The sequence below is a fragment of the Aedes albopictus genome, chromosome 3 (assembly GCF_035046485.1).
Source record: "Aedes albopictus strain Foshan chromosome 3, AalbF5, whole genome shotgun sequence".
Taxonomy (NCBI): domain Eukaryota; kingdom Metazoa; phylum Arthropoda; class Insecta; order Diptera; family Culicidae; genus Aedes; species Aedes albopictus.
This window is the reverse complement of record NC_085138.1, coordinates 365,187,598-365,193,793: the sequence shown is the minus strand read 5'-3', so window position 1 is coordinate 365,193,793 and position 6,196 is coordinate 365,187,598.

Genomic DNA, 6,196 nt, shown 5'->3' with positions numbered 1-6,196 from the left:
AGGTGGTGCATACCAGAAGAATGCTGTCCTAGAGCAGAAGCATCAACTTGTCGTTCTACAAACAACAACGGGCGGCAGTTCCGGCTTCTGTTGTGCTTCCTGTGGTTGCTGTTCGATGAAAGATTTGTATTGGTGATGTGTTCGCATCGCATGTACGCAACCAGTCTCAGCTTGTATACGACCGACAGCAAACTATTTAGTAGAAGCTATCGAAACCGGTAAGTTACAGAATCTGTCTGTGAAAAGTGAGTCATTACACTACAAAGTCTGGTCAGCGGATAACTCTTCGGAAGACGTCGAGGATGCATCGTACTATGAGAGCCACGCTATGAGGTAAAGGTATTGACTGCCAGACTCCCAGATTGGTGGACAACACGCGGCCTTTTCAGAAGTACGCCTTTGCCCCTGCTGCTGCGGTGGTAACGAACTGGAGTGACAGAGCTGCTCCTTGTCACTGTACGTGAGTACAACGAAGAACAATTTCTACAGCATAGAAAAAAACAACGCTATTTTTAATTAGCTAGTAACTATGTTGAATTTATTATCTATCTATTCGAGAATTATTCTAAAATTAGTAAATTAATATATAAACCAAAAGGTAACATACCATTTGTTATACATTGGTGCCTATAAGAACCTAAATCTATGCTCTGTTTGATATAGACACAAACAACTTGAAGCATTTGAAGGCAAGTTGCTTTAAATTGACAAATTGAGAGATACATTTTCGGAAAAAATACTACTTGTTTTGCTGGGATTTGGACTCACGACTGCGTATCACTAGCATTAACCTTTAAACCACAGAACAAGTTAACTACGATTCTACGGAATTGAAAGTCAAATTGGGTTCGAAGTGCCACCCTAAACAGGTACGTCTTTTACAACTTTATCTGGTAATACTCTGTCAATAACCGATGAACGGTCGTGTGTGAGCTAACATAACCGGGAAAGATACAAAAGGTGAATATTAGAGTTCCTATTAAATTTCTCGTGTTAACAATCTTGTACTGCTCCTAAAACCCGCCTGCTACCGTACTCATACTGACAGAGGTTCTCATTACATATTCTACTTAGCCTAATAGAATACTTAGTTTAATCATATAATGAACTCTCATTATGTAAACTGTTTGCAAATTACGTTATTCAATGCAGGAAATTTATAAACGCCCAATAAAGAGCCCCGACTACAAGTTGCTGTGGAGCATACGATTATTTGATATTATTTAAAGTTTGTACACTGACCGACTATCGTATAAATAAACATACAAATTATGAATTCGGAAGAATCCCTCTATCAATCCGGCAAAACGCCCGTCGGAGCGAACTTCGACAAAAGGTATACATCAACCTTCAATTTGAAAATGTTCCTGAAACTCAAACATTTCATTTTCTCTTATTTCTGCTTTCCAAAATGTTTATCGGTACTGGAACCCTGTCCAGTACCGCGGCGATGGTAGCAGAAGTTTTCGTAGGTATTAATAGCTTAACGACAATCCACGGGTGCAGAGTAAGCTCGATGATCTTGCCGATAGCTCCTCGACGACTGATCTTATTCAAGCTTATAAAGCTAATTGGAAGAACACGCCGCAATATAGGCATATGTACCCATGAACGGAAGTGTGTATTCCGCAAAAAGCTACCGATCGATAGAACTTGCGATGAAAACAGAACAATACATAGGCAGTTGGGTGCCAGTCTTGGTATGGTGGTATGAACTACCAACCTAGCCAATTTGTTTAAAAATACAGATCGTACGGCAGAAGTTTCACGCATTCGACATATGGCCTCTATGCCTAATTTCACCTTCTATAAATTTTCACACTTGTTTGCAACCTAGCGAATACCGTGGGGTGCCCTAATTTCGCGCGGGTCCAAATTTCGCTCACTGATAATTTTAAGAGATCATAATCGTAGAGGTAATTGTTGAATTGTCATAATTTCACTTTAGATAGCATCAGGTATCTTTTCAGAGTCGTGTGAAGTTGTTAAGAAGGTAACTTATTCCCGTTCCCTGTAGAGACATCAGAACCACCCCCAAGTGAGCGAAATTTGGACCCGCGCGAAATTAGGGCACCCCACGGTAATATCATATCTATCATTTTATTATCCACTTTGATCTATACTTGGATGTTGGAGAACGTCCAACATAGCTCTGGTCCTCACAAGTTCCTACCTCATGCTTGCACGGGTCAAGCGATGACAAAGCTCGCTAGCTAATAGTTGTGTGCTTAGCTGGTAGTGCAGCCTGGGCACTGTTGTCCTTCTGACTTCAGCTAGATGGAGGTGAGGAGGTATGTCTCGAGCGTCTGTTCACCAAGGAGGTGCGGCTCAAATAGCGTCTGTTCTGGCATCCAGTCGCTGAGTATGAAATGCTCCTCCACCGGAAGCTATAGGTACCTATAAGGTGGCAGCCCCATCACGGTGGATAGGGGACCCTAGGGCAACAACCTACTGTCTCCGAAACTCAAAAAAACGTTACAGAAACCGAAAATGAAAGATTACGAACTGATTCAACGGCAACGACTTTTAGCGCGAAACAACGGACAAGAATCGGAACCTGCAATGTATTAACCCTAGCCCAGCAGGGTAAACTGGCACAACTAGCCAATGAGGCATGCCGTATGAAGCTTAAGGCACTAGGACTGAGCGAAGTCCGTTGGCCGAACTTTGGAGAACACAGATTGGCGTCGCGTCAAATTCTGCTATACTCTGGCCTACGAGGTGAACACACTCCTCGCCACCGTGGAGTTGGTTTCCTGCTCAGCGCTCACGCCCACGCTGCGCTCATGGAGTGGGAACTTATTAATGAGAGGATAATTGTAACCAGATTCAGAACACTGGTTCGAAACCTTACCATGATCCAATGTTACGCGCTAACCGATGCTGCCGAATTGCAAGATAAAGAGAACTTTTACAGCCAACTGAATGCTGTTGGGGACTCCGAAAGGCGATATCAAGATCCTCATGGGCGACTTCAACGCGAAAGTTGGTTCCGACAACTCGGACTATGAGCACGTCATGGGACGGTCTCGGAGAAATGAGCGAAAACGGAGAGCTGTTTGCAGAGTTTGTGGCAACAATAACATGATGATCAAGGGATCGCTATTTCCTCATCGAACAATGCACAAAGTGACATGAGTTTCCCGTGATGGCGTCACGGAAAATCAAATCGACCACATCTGCATCAGCCGAAAATGGAGACGGAGCCTTCTTGATGTACGGAACAAACATAGCGCCGACATTGCGTCCGACCATTATCTCCTTATCGGCGAGATCCGACTGCGCATTGCTAGGATCCATCGACAGGAGGAGAAAATCGGGCGCCGGTTCAACACACGCCGACTGGAAGACGCTGCGGTGAAAAGATCCTTCGTCGAGGAGTTAGAGAACCGTACTGCGAATATCCCAGAAGGTGGGAGCGTAGAAGATCAATTGAGCGCCATCAAGAACGCCTTCATCACCACCGGCGAGAATAATTTGGGTGAGCTACGCACCCGCAGAAAGCAGTGGATCACAGATGATATTTACCTGGAGGAAGATAGAGGAGCGAAGGAACGCCATGCCAAAGCCGCGATAGAGCAAGCGAAAACACCGGATGAATGCTACGATGCCCGTGAAAGACACAGTTACTGACCAGTTGAAACGCTGGTTCGAGCACTTTGGAAACCTTTTTCAAATGTCGGTCACGCCATCAACACCTCAGCATGATCCGCCAAGGGTTCGACGCATTGCCCGTGTCAACACCGAAGCTCCATCAGTGCAGGAGATAGAAACAGCCATCCGTAGCATAAAAAAAAGAACAGGGCCCCAGGGGTCGATCGCATATCAGCTGAGATGCTCAAAGCTGATCCCGTAGTATCTGCACAACTATTGCATCAATTATTCTGCAACATATGGGAAACCGCGACATTTTTGGCCGACTGGATGCAAGGCGTCTTAGTAAAGGTACCAAAAAAGGGTGACCTGACTGTATGCGATAATTGGAGGTGGAGGGGCATCATGTTACTGTGTATCGTTCTCAAAGTTCTCTGCAAAGTGATCCTAAACCGGATAGGTACAGGAGAAGATTGACGCAATTCTCCGACGGCAGCAAGCAGGATTCCGTGCCGGACGATCCTGTGTGGACCATATTGTCAAGCTTCGTATTATTCTGGAGCAAATCAATGAATCATCGGACTCATTGAAGCACAATACAGGGCATTTTCGTGCAGAGTACTGCACAACGCCCAACTAACATTTATTGTGAATGTAAACGTCAACAAAGCGTCCTCAATACAGCTTGATGCTGAGTTACTGTGTTGTACATATGGACGGAAGCTTCTATGCAAGCCCTATACCAATGAATCTGGCGAACTTAATCCACATGTGTATATACTGTGCGAGCAGCTTCTATGCCATGAAGTCATAGCTCTTTTCTCGGCTCTTTAACCATTAATTGAATAACATCTTGAGAAGGCGCTTTTTCAGCCTTTTCGCAGTTGTTAAATAATAGTTATACGGCATCCCCAAATCAAACGATTAAATATAATTAGGATATGGATACCGTGACGCAATACATGTGGAACTGGAATTATCACTTTTAAAATTGAATAATGAAAGTACTTGCCGCTACTTGGAATCGAACTCCCGATCTCCGTATCCACTGGTCCCGACGTGGGTCCCGATGATGTCCTCGCTGCCACACTGCTATATATAAATAACATAGAAAATAGCCCGTTTAGTTTTACTCCAGACCAGTGCTGAACAATTCATTTCGTCATATCTGAATTCAATCACCTACAGCTCATTTTAGAAGCTAAACCTGAGAATATGGTACAGTGGTTTTTCGGTTTTATCACGGTAAAAAAAAAAATTTACCGTGATATAAACGAAACCGTGAATTCAACGAAACGTAAATTTTACGTTAAACGAAATGTAAATTTTTTATCGAAAATCGTTGCGCTGCAAAATATATACGTCGTAGTTTATATTTTTTATCTGTTTTGGTGGACTGGACAATGCAGTATTTATTTTATATTGATTTCGGAATGTTTTAAAACAAGTGTGATAAAAACGAAATAAAAATCGTGATATAATCGAACAGAAAACCGTGAATTTAGGCGAGTAGTGATTAAAACGACTAGTGATAAAACCGAAACGCCACTGTATATGAAAAACTTGTGCGACTAGACCATTTCTGCAAGAAAGTCACGGAAAAATCACTATTTTTCTAATATTTAAGGTAAATGTCACAGACTACCTTCGAAAAATACCAATGATATTCACGGTGAATATCATTTCGCATTTTTCAAAGGTAGTCCGTGATATTTACCTGAAATATTCGAAAAATACCGGGTTTTCCGTGACTTTCTTGCAGAACTGGTCTAGCCGCACAAGTTTTTCATATATCATATTCTCAGGTTCAGCTTCTAAAATGAGCTGTAGGTGATTGAATTTATATCATACTAGCTACCCGGCAAACTTTGTCTTGCCTACTTCCTTTTTTATATATTTCAAGTTTCTATCCAAGACCAAGTCCCCTGTCTTTTATGTAAGATCGATTTTTAAAAACTCTTAATTTTTCTATGTTTTTTGCCTCATAAACCTTCCTTGGGTAAAAACTAACAGAACAAAACTAAGACGATCAAAATCGGACCTTCCGTTCGCAAGTTATGCGCGGTCCCACGTATGCCACTGCATTTTTATAGATAGATACAAGGATAGATACCAACTACCACCACCTGGAGGAGGAGTTGAAGCAAACAGATTTTCCGGGTTAGATGAAAGTCACCGAAAATTACGCTTTGAGATGTGAACCAACTGTGATATCTCCCGATCAATGAAAACACACGGTGATCGCATTTTTCGAATATTTATTGTTCCTCTTGTTAAATTGGTTTTCATGGGAATCATATGCCGGATGGTTGATGTGGTTGTTGAGTGTTTGTCCTGTTTACCTTTTCCTTAGCTTTACGCGATTAATGTGAGTGTGTGTGTAGATAAAGGTTACTGAATCCATCGAGCCTTGTAACGTTTTGTTTTGCCTTTTTAATTACCATAGTGTTGACATGGGAGGGATGTGTGACAAAGGGTGAATTTTAACTTTGTATTGGTTTAATTTGTAACTCTTTTTTCGTAGTTTCAGAACTATTGTGTATTTCAGTAATTCATTCTACACAAAATATTATCGAATGTGGTTTGTTTGTATTATAATTCA